Here is a 20,304-nt window from a genome sequence, read left to right on the forward strand (position 1 = left end):
CTCCTCAGAGAGTCCTTCCTGCAGTGCAGTCAGTGGCCTCTATCCTTTAGGAGTCCCCTGGCTGCAGTACAGTCTGATTCCCAGTTTACCAGGGAATCACTGGCTGCCAGATTATCCCTATCCCCTCTCTTAGGAGATAGTCCCTGCACAGCCGTGGGCCACCTGCTCCTCAGGTGGTCTCTGGCCGAAGTTCTCTGTATCTCCCGCCCCACGGGAGATAGCCTACAGTTGCACCAAACACTTACACTTCATTAGGTGTCCAGAGGTTAGTCATACTTGTATTATTGGTGATTCTGCAGATCATCCATAATCAAGTATACATCTGTATTATTTATTATTCTGCAGATCATCAATGATCAGATTCTCTCTGTGTGCTGACACCAATCGTTACAGTCTCCCAGTGCATCACTGCTGAATATATGCAAATTTACCATTGTCGCACTTAGAAGCTAAATACACCTCCAGAACCGCTGGAATGCAATGATGTATCAGCTTGCAGTTAGTACAGAGCCTTAATAATCCAACGTGCATACAGACTGTTTCGGATTGGTTGATCCTCATCAGTGCATGGCATGGATTAATTTGGCTTTATGGAGTAGGACTTGAAACACCCAGAAGTACAGACTAACCAGCAAGCTCATGGTGAACCAGAACTCATTGGAGTGTGTAAGGGGCTACAATGGTCCAAAAAGCCCCCCTACTAAAATGCATGGAAAACAAAAGTTTGGAAATAAACTCTGTTCCACTAACCTTTCAGCAATCTTCACTATATTTATAAATTACCCCAAGAAAAATGTCAAACTTTTGCCACCTAGTAGCACATTTCTTCAGAATCCAGCACAGGTTTCTTTCCACTTTTTTTCCCATCATTAATACATCCAGGTCACTGTCATAAAGCTTGTAATAGAGCAAGCAATATGTTCATGGAAAATGCTCTTCAGTATCAGGCATGGAGACAGTGAGATTTCCATGTACATCTCTCTATAGAATCCGATAATAATTTACAGACTCGCCATGAATGGCTGAGAAGAGCAGACCTGCATATGAGGGAAAGCTGCTGCAATATTCCTTTAAAGTCAAACATGTGTACATTAAACAGGTTTCTGTGACCAATTAAACTTGTGTGGTTTTTAGATCCAGTCATGCCTTCATTTAATTAGGCAAACAGCCTACGTAGTTTACATCTGTTAGGTTTCAAGGGGATAAAGTGTCACAGAGAATAAATGAAGATGACCAAATTATACATTTTTAGTCCTGTAACACCCTTTTAAACTCCCACGGTCAGTAAATATTTGCAATAAACATACTGTATATCGGCATTGTATAAATATTTTTGTCTTTTAATGTTAATAAAATGACCTTTTCAATTCCAGTTGCAGTCAATCCAGTTAATTGTGCAGGTATACCTGATAGACATTTTCTACACCTATACTTGAGTTGCTGGTAGCAACACACACACTAACGTTGCATTTGGATTATGGTGAAGTGTAGAGATGGTCTGAAATGCCCATTTCCATTTTCGCCACAATTCCACAATTTCCGCCAATGCCAATTTCCATTTTTCCGATTTTCAATTTCCCGTTTTCAATTTTCGAGAAGTATTTTATTAGTCATTTTTTGCACCAGAGAATGCAAAAAGGAAATTTGGAAAAAAGGAAATCAGAAAAGGAAATTGGAAAAAACGGAAAATAAGTCTTGTGATTGGTCTAAAATAACCGCAGTGATCTGATTTTTGCAGAAAAAAATCTGCCTTATCTGATTGGTCCAATGCTTCCAAGTTCTGTGATTGAGGTAAAATTACCCAATATCAGTAAATTTGATTTCAGATTTCAGATTTCTTATCAGAAATGCCAATGCCACAGAAATGTGGAGATGTTAATCTTAGTTTTGGGGTCAGCATAATTATAGCTGGCAAGTTCACAAAATACTCTCCAAACTTTTAATCCATCAGTGAGAATCACACAAACCAGGTTCACAAAACTTGCACATTGGATTAGACAAAATGATCATACATTTAAGTGAAACAATCAAAAATTAAGAGGAAACAATCAATAAATCTCTTCTTTTGATCATTACTAAGAGCTAAAATAAAAAAAAAATTGTGACAATGTTGATATGGTATGATGTACAATCGTTTAATAGGAAAATCCACGTGATTCCTTGGTCTCGTCCAACACAGGCACATGGCAAAATCGACTGCCAATTTCACAAAAATTTGCAAGAGTGGGTCAGATTCACCATGAAATCAAGCAATCTTATGCGCTCATCCCTACACTAGTTACAAAATGAGTTAGTCTTAGTTAAATACATATTACCAGTAGTGACAAGTGTGCTAACAATGACAGACTTCCAGTAAAGGCTGTCAGACATGAATTGCCTAACAGTCTCCAAAGAAAAAAAAATATATGTTTCACTGAGGCATGAAGCAGAAAATCATAAAATTCCTAAAAAGTGCAGCTTCAGTATCATGTTTTCTGCTGTATTGTACATGATTCTGGTGTGTTTTCTGCCACAGGAGAGTGGCTGCAGCAGCCAAAAGCAACAACAGAGCAGGGGAAGCCCAGCACATCTCTGAGGAAAATATTGATGTTTGAAAATAAAGGAAAAGAAGCAGTGTTATGTGTTAATATTATGTGGCTCAAGTGCTACTTTAGAAAGGTGCAAATCCTTCAATTTACAGCTTTGTGGTGTTAATAAAAGGGATGTTACACACACACACACACACACACACACACACACACATACTCACACACACACACATACTCACACACACACACACACACAGCAATCATTTTTGTATTTCTAAAATGAAATTTCGATGCTATAAAATTATAGCACAACACTGAAAATAGTTTCCCTTAGTGCATTTACTATCCTCTTAAAGCTTTAAAGGGGTGTTGCTAAAACTCCCGAATGATACATAGTACTTTAGTCATGTTATACTACTATAGGCGCATCCTACTTTACTGCTGAAGAGTGCCCCATAAGTTAAGATACCCCTTTCTCCTCAACAAACACACCTAATTTAACCAAAATAAAATGCATGATTTCCTATGGTGAGTAAAAAAAAATGGCCTAACTAGAGGGGACATTAAAGGACCACTATCATGAAAAAGAACATTTTAAATGCATATGAGCACATATTTAGAGATCCATTTTTTCTGGACGTTCTTTCCCAAGGTAGTTCACTTACCCCTGACCATCTTCTAACTGCTTGTTGTCTTTGGGGTCTTTGTTCCTCTGTTCCTTGTTCCCTCCACAGCCTCTCGGATGTTCACCTGAGCGGTGAACTTGTTGTTATGAACTGTGCATGTGAAATTTCTGAACCACAAATGCCCAGTGAAAGCATTCATACACATTTTTCATTTTACAAGATACAAAATACAAGATGGATTTATTCGCCAAGTACGGTGGTGCCGTACTCGGAATTGCTTGTGGTACACATGGCTTGGGCAAGTACGTAATGGCAGTTGTACATTTTACATACCGTATATACTCGCATACAAGCCGAATTTTTGACCCCCAAAAAGGGGGTCAAAAGTTGGGGGGTCGGCTTGTATGCGAGTCTTCCCTGGTGGTCTAGTGGTGAGTGGTGGGTGGTGGGTGGTCGGGTGGTCCGCGCCCCCCCCCTCCCCGCTCCCCCCGCGGCCGCCGCTGCTATTTTACCTTCTTAGACAGCGGCCGCTTCCTAATCCGCGTTCCTCTTCTTTCTCAGTGTCAGTGTATCACAGCAGCGCGCCGGGCGCTGCTGCTGTGACGATGCAGGGGGCAGGAAAGAGCGGTTCCCTTGGTAACGGCGATACAGATCGCCGTTATAGGGAGCCGCGCTATTTCCTGCCCCCTGCATCGTCACAGCAGCAGCGCCCGGCGCGCTGCTGTGATACACTGACACTGAGAAAGAAGAGGAACGCGGATTAGGAAGCGGCCGCTGTCTAAGAAGGTAAAATAGCAGCGGCGGCCGCGGGGGGAGCGGGGGGGGGAGCACTACCCACCTATGCTGGGCACTATACTCGCTAAACTGGGCACTATACTAGCTAAACTGGGCACTATACTAGCTAAACTGGGCACTATACTGGCTAAACTGGGCACTATACTAGCTAAACTGGGCACTATACTAGCTAAACTGGGCACTATACTGGCTAAACTGGGCACTATACTAGCTAAACTGGGCACTATACTGGCTAAACTGGGCACTTTACTAGCTAAACTGGGGCACTATACTAGCTAAACTGGGCACTATACTGGCTAAACTGGGCACTATACTGGCTAAACTGGGCACTATACTAGCTAAACTGGGCACTATACTGGCTAAACTGGGCACTATACTGGCTAAACTGGGCACTATACTGGCTAAACTGGGCACTATACTAACTAAACTGGGCACTTTACTAGCCATACTGGGGCACTATACTAGCTAAACTGGGCACTATACTAGCTAAACTGAGGCACTACCTACCTATACTGGGCACTATACTGGCTATACTGGGCACTTTACTAGCTATACTGGGCACTTTACTAGCTATACTGGGCACTATACTAGCTATACTGGACACTACCTACCTATACTGGGCACTATACTAGCTATATTGGGACACACTGGGGGGCTGCACCAATCCAGCATTTCCTACCCCCGGCTTATATGGGGGTCAATCATTTTTCCCTGTTTTTTCAGGGAAAAGTTGGGGGGTCGGCTTATATGCGGGTCGGCTTATATGCGAGTATATACGGTATATACGGCCATTACACATACTGACAGCATTTACAATACATTAGCGGCTACAGTTCCACAAACTGGCAGCATAACAGTACGATGACATCTATTGTGATGTTGTGTGTTAGAGATGCAGAAGAGAAGGCAGAAGAGCCACTAAGCCAAGTATGCTGGCGCTCAAGCTTCCTTTTATTGGGCTTGTGCAGTTCACAACTCGCCCATGTCCAGTTCAGAATTGTTGATGCATGACCATGGGCACTTTCTCTAGATTATTTTACTGAAGGGGCCATTCAAACAGTAAAGGGACAGGGAACAGGAAGGACCCTAAAAACAACGAACATCTCGAGGATGCCCAGCAGTAGCAGCAGCAGCAAATTTAGCCCAACATGGGCTTCAATTAGTTTTTTCCATTGCGGGGCATTTTAAGATTTCTGTTCCATTTACAAGTATTGCTTTGCTGAAGGCTGTTGCAGATGACCATGGTTTGGTAGGAATCCAAAATACCCAGACAGTAAGATTCTGTGAAGAAATCACAGACACGCTAAATAATTGGACGGGTTGTGTAACTACAATACACAAACACTAAATTATTGTCCTTACCTTTTTTATTTTTCCTTTTATTTCAACATTAGCATTAACTTGGAAATCAGACACTACAGAAACAATAATCTATTTTTATAACTGGGTGTATTATGTGACAGTAATTCAATACACACAAAACTGTATTGGAAATATAGTAGAATAAGCCCTACAGTAAAATGCAATTCTGCTGCTAATAATAAAAAGTAATACGTAATTGAGTGATATGCTAAGCAGACAGGCAGTTTTGCTCCCAAATACCTGGTCTAATATATTATAATATATTGAAGCTGCCATTATAGCAGAATAAGAGCCACAGAACAAAGCAATGATGATGATAATGATGATGAAGAGGAGGAAGAAGAGGAGGAGGAAGAAGAAGAGGAGGAGGAGGAAGAAGAGGAGGAGGAGGGGAGGAGGAAGAGGAAGAATAAGAGGAAGAGGAAGAAGAGGAAGGGGAGGAGGAGTTGTACAAAGCAGAAAAGCACCAGTGATGCTCATTACCTTATGTAATATGCTGCAATAGCAAATCTACCTATTATATCAACAGTAGTGATTTAACTAGCTAGAATACACATTCTCTATGTAGAAAATGTCAGTTATTTAAACTGCTGAGTAAGGCCATATACAAGGAAAGCCACAGATCCAATCAGATACTTGGCACAGCAAGCACTGTTTCCAGAGTCTCCTGTTTATCCACAGCAACTCTTCAATGTTCCAGGGCATTATGGGATAGCTTGCCAAGCCCAAATAAGCTTTCCATGAACATTGTTGTTGTTCAGTTTCCAAACTGACTAATATTCATGACATGACATATTCGGATTTTGACCTTTACCCAAATCCGAAAAAGCAGCATTAACAGCACCCCTTCATTGAGGTTTATGTTTGAAAAGCAGCAAATATTTACCAAAGTTCTCCTCTTCATGGCTCCTCCAACATGTTTGATCAATTTTAATTACTATTATACTTTTGTATAATTTTGTGGTGTTCTGATTGTGTAAAAAGAGCATTTCACCTAAACATTTGAGAATTCAGGGAAATGTTGATACATTTAACGAGGGAGTTATGGTCCAGTAATAGTCATGGAGCTGATCTGCTGATATCAGAAAAATGTTGTTACCAGCAATACCTGTTATGGCTAATGTATAAAGACACTATACTATTCAGTCACACAGACTCTTACCTCCTTTGAAATGTACCTTTACTTTCACCTTTATCATGAAATGCTTTCATTGTTGAAGCACTGATGGAGTCCTTTCCATTTCAAAGAAAGTAAGACACTGGGGGCCATATGCAATTCCCTTTTTCACCTGAGTTTTCTCCTAGGAGATAATTTTTCATCTTCAAATTAAAATAACTTTCCAGCACTTTTCCATTAAAAAAGTACCAAACAGTAAATTAAAAATGACTATCAAAATAATTTTGAGCATTTTCTTTCTTGCTGGTGGCTTAAAATGCATTTTATTAACACATTTAAAAATATCACATAGGAGAAAACTTAGGAGAAAAAGTGAATTGCATATGGGCCAGTATGAGAAAATAACACAATGTCAGATAGCTGCACAAGCCTACAAAATAATATATACGTTGGATGTAATATCCACTTCTATAGTGTTCTGATCCAGTTCTGTACCATGCCTGCAGAAGAAACTTAAAGTTTAACCCTTTAATTGTGATATCAGCACATATGTAAACTGAAGGAAGTAATTGTTGTGAAAAGCTAGTAAAAATGCTATTTTTATATTCTGAAATATTTAATCGTAATGGATAGAAATTCTACAGTAATATTTTTTTTTATTCTTTTAACACCCATGGGCTTTGGAGGGGTGACATTAGGCAAAATTATCAAGCGGCTCCCACACTGGTGCCCAACACCCCCACCCCACCTTCATCTCACCGCCACCACCCAGGTTTTGAACACAGATGACCACAGGTTGGACCCCAATGTATGCTGTTATGTGCTACACTTGATGCAATAAATGCACTAAAGGACGGAAGGTGCCCGGAGTCTCTTTTTCTCTCCCATTGCAACATTACAGGATCCTTTCTCCTACGGTTTTCCGCAGAGCACATGTCCGGCAACGAAACAGCGGGGATCAGAGTGGAGCTGGTGAGAGTACCTGTTTACCTCTTGTTTTTACTTGTGTTTCAAGTCCCCCGTATTTACCCCTGGGTATGTATATTGGACATGCTGGAGTTGAATCTGTTTTTATGTCCGAAATGCTCTTCTCCTCTTTTTTCATATATAAGTTTTTTCATAAAAGACATCTATGTATTTTGAATATAATACTACCATGAGCTTTTAATTACGTATATATGTTCTTTTCCAGGTCTTACTGCGCGTGCCTGGTTGCTAGGTTACGCTAGTACGCTTCAGACTCTCACTAATACCGGGGATCAACCAGCATGCGAGGGAAGCGACGTAAGTCTCTTTGGGTCACATGATGGCTGTCATGTGACGTACGGGGAAATCCCGATACACGCTCCCAGGTAAGGGGGCGTGTTCCCTCGTGGACTGATGGCCCGGCTCGGGGCGGCGCTTCATTCTGGCCCGCGCTCGGCAGTGGGAGGCTTTGGAGGCGGCGGGTAAGACCTGATTTACGCTATGTATATATATTTTTTGTTCTTGTCACAATTTTGTACTATCTTGCCTCTGAAGAAGCAGATTACTCTGCGAAACGGCTGTAAGGCCTAAGATTTGATGTGCATGTTTTTGGGGGGTGTTGGGAACCAATAAAGGGTGACTGCAATCTACTGGTGCCCGGAATTTGTTCTTTTGAAACACTGGATAATTTGCTGTCTGGAGGCACAGTCGTGTTGCACCCAGGGTTCCCGACCTGCCAGTCAAGCATCTGGTGCCGGTTCATTCATCTCTTTTTCCTTAATACAACGGATTATTGTTTTTACTTGTCGCTATCCGCTACAACAGGGGAGTGCCACACGTATCCTTGTTCTCTTTGTTGAAAAAATTACCAAGCGGACAAGAGAAATTGTGGCATGGGCACAGGACAAGTTTCTCCAGTGCTACCAACACCCACAAGTTTATCCTCCTCCACACCCAAAAGGAGTGAAGCAACTTTAATGGAAACATGGGGTTTTGGTACCTCGGGTAATTGTGATCTTAATAATTATATAGGATATGTTGTAGCTCTGCTTCAAACCAGTATAGAATTTGCAACCTATAGATGTAAAATTAAAGTTTATATGACTTTAGTAGTTAAAACGTTCGTACAGGGTCATAGAGATTGCAACCCAGTGGAGTCTATATGTCTGTGTGCTATGCTTATTAACCCAGTTCTTTCTTTTAAACCCAGTTCTTTCAGTTTGTTCTTTCTTTGTTAACACGTTAGTTCGTCAGTGGAAATATTTCTACAGTGTGCTTTCATGGACATAATTTAAACCTATCCCAGGTTGTTTTCTAACAGAAAACAAAAGGCAGAAGTTGGTGACAAGCTGTCAATCTGTCATTTGTCCCTGCTCCTAAGCATCAACCGGGACCCAAATTGTTCAACAGGAGACTTTGAATCAGCAGAACCAGTGTGCATCTTCATGGCAGGTTGTGCTGTTCCCACCAGCAACTGGAGAACCTCCTGGTAAATAAAATATAATTACTTCATAATGAAACCTATTATTGATTGTTCATGTGTATGTAGTTCTCCAGAAGTATCACAGTAAGACCCTATTTTCAAGCACATCCTATTGAATTGAGTAGTTAGGATTATTTGATTTTTTTTAAATCTCCTGTTTTTAAAGTTGGATATTCTTAAAATTACATTTTTGTTTAAAAACATAAAACATAAAACACAGTAAAACATGAAAATGAATCACTATAAGACTGGTCTGATGTCATATGAATGCATATTTACACCTCATTGAAGCTAACTGATATCATTGCTGGCTGCAGGACAAATTATCAGATAGACTTGCAATTATGTAATTAGTGAGCACACAGATCTTGCTATCAGCTGCTGCGCTTCCAGGCAGGAGTACAAAATTACAAGGATTGGACAGAACACGCACTGCTTCTTTGTCAAATGGGGGGAAGAGAAGCAAAGTAGAGGGGAGCTCATTCAAACCAACCATTGCTAGTCAGGGTGTTGGACAAAATTGGCGGGAGGGCAGTAGGTGACAGCAGGCCTTGGGTGCGGGCAAAGTACAAATCCAGCCCTGCAGATGAGGCTGGAAAATTCTAACATGAAAAACATTGCTAACACATTTCCTCTGACCCAAGGAAAGAAAGAAACTGACATTATCAAAGCTTGCATTTGCTGATTAATTAGCAGGAAGCTGGTTAATTAACCACTTAAAGAGACACTGAAGCGAAAAAAAAATGATGATATTATGATTTGTATGTGTAGTACAGCTAAGAAATAAAACATTAAGATCAGATATATCAGTCTAATTGTTTCCAGTACAGGAAGAGTTAAAGAGACACTGAAGCGGAAAAAAAATATGATATAGTGAATTGGTTGTGTACTATGAATAATTACTAGAAGATTAGCAGCAAAGAAAATATTCTCATACTTTTAATTTCAGGTATATAGTGTTTTTTCTAACATTACATCATTCTATAATATGTGCAGATTACACAACACTCAGCATTCAAAATGATTCTTTCAGAGCAGTCTGTGCACTAATGACCTCTTCTCTAGCAGAGGAAAAGAAAACAGTTGAGATAATAAAAGTCAGATAACAGCCCTCTCCACGACTAAACTTAGTCGGAGAGTTAATGGCTTGTTTGCATAGAGATAACACAACTGGAGTTTCTCAACTCTTCCTGTACTGGAAACAATTAGACTGATGTATCTGATCTTAATGTTTTATTTCTTAGCTGTACTGCACATACAAATCATAATATCATAATTTTTTTTTTCGCTTCAGTGTCTCTTTAAGAAACTCTAGTTGTTATCTCTATGCAAAAAAAACCATTCATCTCTATGACTTTCAAAGTCGTGGAGAGGGCTGTTATCTGACTTTAATTATCTCAACTGTAAGTGAACTAATTACTTTTCCTCTGCCAGAGGAGAAATCATTAGTTCACAGACTGCTCTGAAAGAATTATTTTGAATGCTGAGTGTTGTGTAATCTGCACATATTAGAGAATGACGCAATGTTAGAAAAAACACTGTATACCTGAAAATAAAAATATGAGGATATTTTCTTTGCTGATAATCATCTAGTAATTATTCATAGTACACAACCAATTCATTATATCATCAATATTTTTTCGCTTCAGTGTCTCTTTAAGTACCAGCAGAGACTTTCTGGTACAAAAATGGGGCTCACCAACATAACGCTGCACAGACCCATTGCTCTCATTGTTCGTGCTGCTCTACTGTTGCTATGAAGTGATCACAGGGTCAGGAGCCAATGAAATTGACTCCTGACAGCTCTACTGTCATAGTGATGGCAGAAGCGAGTGGGCTGCAGCGACGGGATAGCGACACAATGGGCTGGAGCATGCAGTGTGGTCATTGAAATCTACACCCTGGCAGGGATAACTGGTCCCAAACAGGGCATAGATTTCAATTACCAACGCCCAGATGCGGTTAAGCAAAAAGTCAGGAACACAACACAATGAAAGAAAAAGTCACACTGCACCTTATAGTACCATTGCATTGCATACAGTTAGCGTACACATTATGTGGTAACAGATGGGACACCACATTCCATTAGATCCCACTAGCCACACTGTGAACCTCACATAGGTTTTGAAATGCAACTTTCCACACTACAATGTGGCTTTTATGTCACACCGCAACGCCCCACTGTGAATGTAGCCTTAGAAAACTTTTTGTTCAAAATGTCCTAAAACATGCCTACTAAATAAAAAGTTTGGCACAAATTTAAAAATTATTTTTCGAGGAAAAAAGGTGAAAACTTTGGGCCCTACAGAATAAAGAGCATTTATTACAAAGGAAGGAGAAGGATTCAAGATGTAGCTTTCGCTAAGCTTGTTTTTCATGGCTATTTTTCATAACATCCTGAAATTATAAAGGTCAGAGTTTCAGATGGTAATGAACAATGCAGGATTTTCAGCAAAGCATTTCTGCTACTTATCATCGCAGATAAACACTGTGAAACTGGAAGCTGCTGCTGCTGTGTTGCCATGGCAGTAATCAGTAGACCAATGCTCCTTGTATGAAAGCTCTTTTAACTCTTCCTTTTATGCTCCAGAACACACTATTCTATTTTTAGCTGTTGCACTTTTATTAGAGTAAGGAATGTAACTCACGGTATTTATCCGTTTTATTCGTTTTGGTTTTTCTTTTCTTAATTGGCACACAGTGTACACATGTCTGTTCAGTATTAATGTTATGTTTTGTATCAACTTTGTACAGACTAATCAAATCCATCCAAATCAATGAAGTAATTGGTGAAACTATGTTTAGCATTTCAACCTTCAGATTCTGTAAACTCCATTTTTAAGTTCAACAATATCAAAATGTGCACTGAGCTTGCTGTTCCTTCTTCATAATGACATGTTGCAGACAGCAAAATTAATAATGCTCAAAAAGTAGTTAGCAAAAACAATGTTGAGGCATCAATGGTATATTTCTTAATGTGAAAGGGAGATAAATTCAACAAAGCTAATTTTACTTAAAGTAAACCTGAGGAGAATTAAAAAAAAGTGTTAATATATACTTACTTCTATGTTCTAGAGGCCATTAAGACTCCTCTAGGTTACGGCTTTCGTCTGTCACTCTGTCTCATCTCTTAATGCCCTCATTTGCAACTCTGGTCAGATCTTCAGGACACATGGGCTGTCCATACATGCACCTTCTCAGTACTAGCTCCCGCATGGCTGCCGCAGCCATCTCCAGGAGCATCCTGGGAATGGGCAGTTCTGATTCTTTCCAAACTGTGCATGCACAGGATGCTCTGGGTCGTGCCTGCAGTGCACAGCCGTATAGGAGTATGATACATGGGTGCATGCTGGCTGTACTGTGTATGCACTGGGCCCTGCCTGGTCCCAGTCATGGCCAGGATTGGGGTATACAGCAGCAAGATGCACAGGAGGCTAAGCGCAAGGCCGGAGCTACCATAAGGGCAGCCTGGGCAATTGACTCAGGGCCCCAAGTGAGCTGTGTCTACCTGCAGGTCTCCCCCAACTTTACTGTGGTCCCAGGGGCCTCTGCAAAGTTTTTTGGCATACTAGTGACTCACCTGTTCTGGCTGGTGTGCTCCTTTGTTAGGCTGTGTCACTGCGCATTCTCATCTTTCATCTTTACTGTCTGCATTTTTTCAGTGATAGTTATTAAGTAATAACATGCATTGGGTCACAGAAGAGAAGGCGCCTCTGTGAGGATGAAGATGAGAGTGTATGGAGCCTAGTACTAATGGAGGAGAATGCCAACCAGAACAGGGGAGTCAACGCACTGCCCCAAAAAACTTTGCAGGGGTCCCTTGGAAGTATTATTATTATTTAGTATTTATATAGCGCCGACATATTACGCAGCGCTGTACAGTGTGTATATATATATCTTGTCACTAACTGTCCCTCAAAGGAGCTCACAATCTAATCCCTACCATTGTCATATGTCTATATTATGTAGTGTAAGTACTGTAGTCTAGGGCCAATTTTAGGGGGAGCCAATTAACGTATCCGTATGTTTTTGGAATGTGGGAGGAAACCAGAGTGCCCGGAGGAAACCCACACAGACAGGAGAGAACATACAAACTCTTTGCAGATAGTGCCCTGGCTGGGATTCGAACCGGGGACCCAGCGCTGCAAGGCGAGAGAGCTAACCACTACGCCACCGTGCTTCCCAAGTATGAAATAATTCAGTTGCCTGGAGGGATCTGAAGAATCTTTAGAACATCAAGGTAAGTATACCTCAGTAAAATGAGCCATAAATTACCTTTTCCTATGTTGCTGTCACTTACAGTAGGAAATCTGACAGAACCGACAGGTTTTGGACTAGTCCATCTCTTCATGGGGGATTCTCAACAAGGCTTTTATTCTTTATAAAGACATTACCTGAAAAGGATTTATGCAATGATGCTGGCCAGCTTCCCTGCTTGCTGCACACTTTTTTGGCAGTTGGAATGAACAACTGCCAGTCACAGAGTACTTTTGAAAATAAAAAAAACCCTGAGAAAAGTGACAGCATCATAGGGGAAAAGTAAATTATGGCACACTTTACTCTTGAAGAAACATACTACTTATTTGTATATGTTTACAGGTACAGTATTTTAAATTTTACGATTTTCGTGATGGTGGCAATTTTCCATCAGGATAAGGCTGCCTACCAGGTTACCCTGGGAGTTGAGAAAGTAAACGACAATTATGTAAGTACGACAATAATACCGAAAAATATTATCCAGTCTAAACAAAGCATTAATATTTCTGTTCTTTTAAAAGAGACCTACTACACTGCTTACAGGGCATGAAGTGTGGGGAAAACTGCCGAACAGGAAAACCTACAGCAGTAGAAACTTCAAAACAGGCTCTAATCATTCCCCATGCTATCTAAACTAAAATAAGCTTTAGCTAAAGTTGGGTTAAATAGCAGACGTAACATTTTCCGGCAAACTAGCACTGTGAACATTTATAGACTATACTTTTCTCAGAGTATAAGGCCTTTGCTTGCAGTGTAATAGTAGTGGCAAAGCTGTTCCTTTTGTTTTGTGATATCTACTCAAAGTAGTTATTCATCTGTGCCCACTGTCATGAATGGCCACATACTGCTCCTATGGAAATTAGCACAGCTTAAGTGGAAAAATGCCACTCTGTTATCCTCTATGAATATCTTGTGGCTTGATTTCTTTTTTTTTGTGTGTAATTTCATTGGCTTTGTCGCAGTAAAGTACAAAAAACAGAAATGCTGATAGCCATCAGGGACTATGCATGGAATGGAAATACACCTGGTTAAAAAAAAAATGAAACACAAAAGGGTAGCTATTTAGTCAGGCTTGCATTGAAATTGGAAATATTCAAATTAATACCGGTATATAGAAAGCACAATCGCATAGGAGGTTTACAGGCTTCCATGCTCATATAGATATGTTATATATGAAGCTTCAATAAAAAGGTGCAGTAATCACTGTCTTCCTCTACAGGTAGTAATCAGTGTTGCATGCAAATTTTTGATTTTGAGAGTATATTCAGGAAAATACATTGTATTTTCGCAATATGGTCAAAGGAAACACATTTTTTTTCCTGATGTGAAAATTCGCAAAAACATGAAATAACTTGAAAAATCATTAAAATGTGAAAATCCACAAACGTATTACAAAATCATTTTTGAAGGCATTTTCACTCAAAAGTCGAATTTTACATTATTTTTTGCGAAAGTTAATGCTAAAAGAATATCACCATTTTCACTCATCGTTACTGATACTTTGACACTGGCCTCAATTCACTAAGCTTATCTCCTGTCTTTAATAATATTTCTATAGTTATCACCATGGTGATGAGGCACGTAGTATTCAGGAAACATTTTACCTCAGGCTAACCTAAAGTTAACTCTTCTGTCTTCAAGTTAACTCTTCAATCCTTAAAATAACTCCAGAATTCTAAAGTTAAAGACAGGCTGTTAATTAAATGTGTGTGAAAATAACTACAGAGGAGTTAACTTAACTACAGAGGAGGTAACTTAAGGAATGAAGAGATAAGACAACTCTCTTACTGTGCTGTGGTAATTTTTCTCTTGCCTTATTATCTCCAGCATGATCATAGTGAATTTAGGCCACTGTATGCTAGCTACCAAAAACGTTTGCTCTGAAGATTATCTATTGTATTACTATATCAATATTTTGTATGTGTTTATCATATCATTATAGCTTAGCTTTTCATTGGCATATACTAGAACTAATGATGCTCGGCTACGCTCGGTGATCACGGCATAGCCATGATTCAGAAGTATTTTTTCACTATGCGACATCTTGATCCGAAACCGTGATTGGGAATCGATCAAGGAATTCTATTACGGATGCGGACGTTATTTTGCGTATTTGGCCCGTGATCACGGAAAAAATAGCCATGATTATAAGCTGAAAAGCCGTCAACTTTAGTGGTTAATAGCAAAGCCCCCTTACATGATATAAATACCAAATTTGCAGGATATATTAAGTAGAACAGTGGAAACAAGGGAAAAAATGCCTTATAGTTTTTGAGATAATTGATTTTAAAGGTTCAAAGGAAAATAGTATACATTTAAATGCGGTAAATGATAGTTAATGTATTTACCGCATTTACATGTATACTTTTTTCCTTTGAACTTTTAATATATACTTATATATATTAATTATATAGTTAACCACTTGCCGACCGCACGCTTATACCGTGCGTCGGCAAAGTGGCAGCTGCAGGACCAGCGACGCAGTACTGCGTCGCCAGCTGCAGGCTGATTAATCAGGAAGCAGCCGCTCGCGCGAGCGGCTGCTTCCTGTCAATTCACGGCGGGGGGCTCCGTGAATAGCCTGCGGGCCGCCGATGGCGGCTCGCAGGCTAAATGTAAACACAAGCGGAAATAATCCGCTTTGTTTACATTGTACGGCGCTGCTGTGCAGCAGAGCCGTAAGGCAGATCGGCGATCCCCGGCCAATCAGCGGCCGGGGATCGCCGCCATGTGACAGGGGACGTCCTGTCACTGGCTGCACAGGACCGATAGCGTCCTGTGCAGCCCCGATCACCGGGGATGAGCAGGTAGGAGAGGGAGGGGGGAATTTTGCCGCGGGGGGGGCTTTGAGGTGCCCCCCCCCGCAACAAGCCTGCCCACCAGAGCGATCAGACCCCCCCCTGCACACCATCCCCATAGGGGGGAAAAAGGGGGGGCGATCTGATCGCTCTGCATGAAACCTGATCTGTCCTGGGGGCTGCAGAGCCCACCCAGCACAGATCACAAAAATTAACGCTGGTCCTTAAGGGGGGGGTAAAGGGTGGGTCCTCAAGTGGTTAACATATCCTGCAAATTTGGTGTTTATAGCATGCACGGGGGCTTAGTTATTAACCGCTAAAATCGTCAGGTTTTGGCAGGATTTAATCACAAATACTTTTTCATTGGAAACTTAAAATTAGATTTTCCCAAAAACAAAATGGTATTTTTAAAAAAAAAAATTTTAAGTTGTAGCCACTGATCCCCTTTATAATCCACCAGTAGACCCAAGCCCATTTAAAAATGGGCTCTAGGTCTTTTTTATACCGCCGCCGCCAGTGCGCATGCGTGCACACGCACCTGCCACACTCGCACTCACTGTGCGCGCCCAGCTCACTCGCTCGCTCGCCTCACTCCTTGGTCCCGTCCAGCTGTCCGTACTGCGCACATGCGCAGTAGCAAATAACAGGGACACAGGGATGCAGCGACACTAAGATTATTATAGAGGATGCAATTCTGGGGATAAGGGCATGTATGGGGGCGTTGCTATTAATGTTAAAGTGGTGCTCTGGTCCAGATCTAAGAGGAGATGTTCCTATGATGCCATCCATCATCTCATTAGGAGCATGCACTGACATTACTAGGTATTCATACAGTACTAGTACAATTTTAATTTGCTGCAATTATAGCAAAATAGACTAACCTGCTGCAACATTTTTTCTTGTCTACATATACTCAGGGGGACACCTTAGCTACTTATGCTGGGGGTGACAACCTATACTGTGGGGACACCTTGGCTACCTATACTTGGGGTGGCTACCTACACAAAGGGGGTGGGAACACCATGCCTACCTATACTGGGGACACCTTAGCTACCTATACTGGGGGTGGCTACCTATCCAGGGATGACACCTTGGCTACCTATACTAGGAGTAAACCTTGGCTACCTATAGTGGGGGTGGGGTGCACTTTTGGTTGCAAACCTATATTACATATTATTACCAGGAGGGTGGCACCAATTTGATTCTGCTTGGAGCCTCAGAAACCTTAACACCTGTATAAGCACATGAAGGTAATACAAGTACTAATGAGATGGTAAAATGATACCTGGCTGGAAACATTTTTAATTTTGTCAGTTTAATGGTTGAATCAGTGTTTGAAATTTGAACAAGGTCACCCAGAAGTTGTTAGGTATAGGATCAAGGACGTGTCTCTATGAAAATAGTTTATGTAAATCAGGATTTCAAAAGGAGATTGTCCAGCAAAGATCTAGGTTTTACTTTGCTCAATAAATCTCATGATACTTATGAAGAGGCTAAGTAGGATCCCAGACTCTAAATTCCCAGTGGAACACTTCCACAGACTTAAGTCTGTGCCTTAAGTCTTATGCTTAAAAACAAGAAGATAATCGAGAGCCCAATATGGTGCAGTATTGTCAGGTAAAATGAAGAGTTCAATACAATTTTATGTGTATATACTCACAAACACGGGTTACCCATAGGCAACCACTTTAAATGCAGGTGGGAAGCATTAGGACCTGACCCCACTCAGGTTAAGAAGTCGCTCTCTGTAGATAGTAGATGGGGATGCACCCCTCCACCCAGGGTGGACTAGAAGATCAGCAAAAGCTCGGTATACAGAGGCGCCAGAGTAGAGTAAAACGTTTTAAAAACCGTTTAAAAGCAGAGGGGGATGTTAGGGTGGACTTACCTCCCTCTTACAAAAAAGAAAACTCACTCGAGTCTCGATAAAACAGAATTGACAAATAATTTATTCAACTCCACAAATGCAACGCGTTTCGCGGGCGCGACCCCGCGACAGAGGCGCTCAAACCTACTGCTTGACCCACTGAGTTGTGCTCCCATTTTTGCCTGAGGAAGCGGGGTCACATCCGCGAAACGCGTTGCATTTGTGGAGTTGAATAAATTATTTGTCAATTCTGTTTTATCGAGACTCGAGTGAGTTTTCTTTTTTGTAAGAGGGAGGTAAGTCCACCCTAACATCCCCTCTGCTTTCAAACTGTTTTTAAAACGTTTTACTCTACTTTGGCGCCTCTGTATACCGAGCTTTTGCTGATCTTAAGTGTTATACACAGGCTGTTTAATTTAAACCTTAGCCGAGATGATTGTTTAGGGTCATTGCGGGCAAGAATTTAGCGCATGTAGAGTTTGATCTTGACGTTCTGTAGCTATCCACAATGGCAGATTGCTAAATGAGTCATGCTCACTGATTTTTTTTCTCCTCCACACCACAGGTTTCTGTTCACTTGTTCCTCCTTTTCCTCTGTAAAACAGCATTGTATCCAAACACTGTCTCTGTATAGCACTGGTTTCCAGAATTGTCACCCTAATGATCGATTAGGGTTATCAAAGAAAGACAGCAGTTATTGAGTATGTGCATGTAGCCTTACACAGGAAAAATTCCTGCTGATGCTGTTGAGTCTTCAAACATTGATTTAAAGTAGACCTAGACTCTTCCACTGGACAGAAGCAAAACAGAGAAATGCCCCCTGTATGCATTTAGAGTTTAGCCTGCCTAATTCTCCCTCATCTGTAACCAATCACTACTGTAATTTGATCTCTTCAGCTGTGTCAGTTTAGGAAAATCATCAGCAAATGCAGAGCTGCTAATTTGTAAACACAGGATGTTAACCCTATGTCTGCTTCCATGAAAACAACAACTAATCACACTACAGATTAAGTGCAGGATTTGTATCAGCTGTAACAAAGAAATGTTTTACTTTAACCACTTTGTCCTCCTGGACGTAGACCTACGTCAAGGAGGACATGTGCGCTCCCGCGCGCTCCCTTGGCCGATCGCACGCGTGCACGCACGCTCCCGGCCGTGGATCGTTAGCCCAGGAATCAATGAATCAGGCCATGGTGCCCGATCACTGATTCCTCTCCCCCGCAGAAAAAGCAAAAGCTTCTCTCGGAAGCCTTGCTTTTTCTGCCTCCTACGCCCCTCTAAGCGTATATGTTACTTCTGCGCGCTCCTGTGGCCGATCGCGCGTGCACGCACGCTCCCGGCTGCGGATCATTAGCCCAGGAATCAATGAATCGGTCCATGATGCCCGATCACTGATTCCTCTCCCCCGCAGAAAAAGCAAAAGCTTCTCGCGGAAGCCTTGCTTTTTCTGCCTCCTACGTCCCTCTAAGCGTACATGTTACGCTTAGAGTGATGTCATGTAAACAAACTCAAAAAGTAAAACTACATCTAAATGTAAAAAAAAAAAAAATCAACATATTTGCATAAAAAAATTACTGTTTATACCCTTCCCTCCCAAAAATACCCACATAAAATGTTTAATAATAATTAAAAAAAACATTACAATTAAAACAAAACACATAAATATTTACCTAAGGGTCTAAACTTTATAAATATCTATGTAAAGATGAATTATTTCTATTTTTTTTTTTATTATAAGCTTGTAAATAGTGATGGATGCAAAATGGAAAAAATGCACTTTTATTTCCAAATAAAATATTGTCACCGTACATTGTGATAGGGACATAATTTAAATGGTGTAATAACCAGGACAAATGGGCAAATACAATACGTGGGTTTTAATTATGGAGGCATGTATTATTTTAAAACTATAATGGCGGAAAACTGAGAAATAATGATTACAGTAAGGTAGCTCTTAGCAAAATGTACCACCCAAAGAAAGCCTAATTGGTGGCGGGAAAAAACAAGATATAGATCAGTTCATTGTAATAAGTAGTGATAAAGTTATAGGCTAATGAATGGGAGGTGAACATTGCTCGGATGCATAAAGTGAAAACGACTGAGGCAGGGGTCACACTTGTCTTTCAGTTTTCTACACTTTTCAGAAAACTGAAGGACAAGTGTGACTTCAGCCTTACAGCAGCTAATGTAATTTATAGAGAAAACTGACAAATTGTGCAAGATGTCAGTTTTTTTCCTGCACGCAAAATCTGAATTCAAGTGTGACCTAGCCCATTGACTAACATGAGTTCTCAGTTGAAATGAGTTTTTCTGTGCAGAAAACGCACACGAAAGCAGACAAGTGTTACCCCTGCCTGAGGGCTGAAGTGGTTAAAGGTTATTATGATGTTGTGTATCTTTTAGAGCAGAGAGGAAGTTCTAAGTTCAGGTCTGCTTGCCTTTAACCACAGAAAAAAAATGTAACCTGTGTTTAGGTACTGACTCATTAGCACCCATGTTCTGTAC

At 40.8% G+C, this 20,304-nt stretch overlaps 1 long non-coding RNA gene across 3 annotated transcripts in view; it reads right to left on the bottom strand.

The window, feature by feature from the left end:
- The window catches only part of LOC137561444 (uncharacterized), a 411,299-nt gene that overhangs the window by 129,992 nt on the left and 261,003 nt on the right, over positions 1-20,304 (bottom strand). The gene's annotated exons all lie outside the window — the stretch shown is intronic.

The sequence above is a fragment of the Hyperolius riggenbachi genome, chromosome 3 (genome assembly GCF_040937935.1).
Source record: "Hyperolius riggenbachi isolate aHypRig1 chromosome 3, aHypRig1.pri, whole genome shotgun sequence".
In the NCBI taxonomy this organism is placed as follows: Eukaryota; Metazoa; Chordata; class Amphibia; order Anura; family Hyperoliidae; genus Hyperolius; species Hyperolius riggenbachi.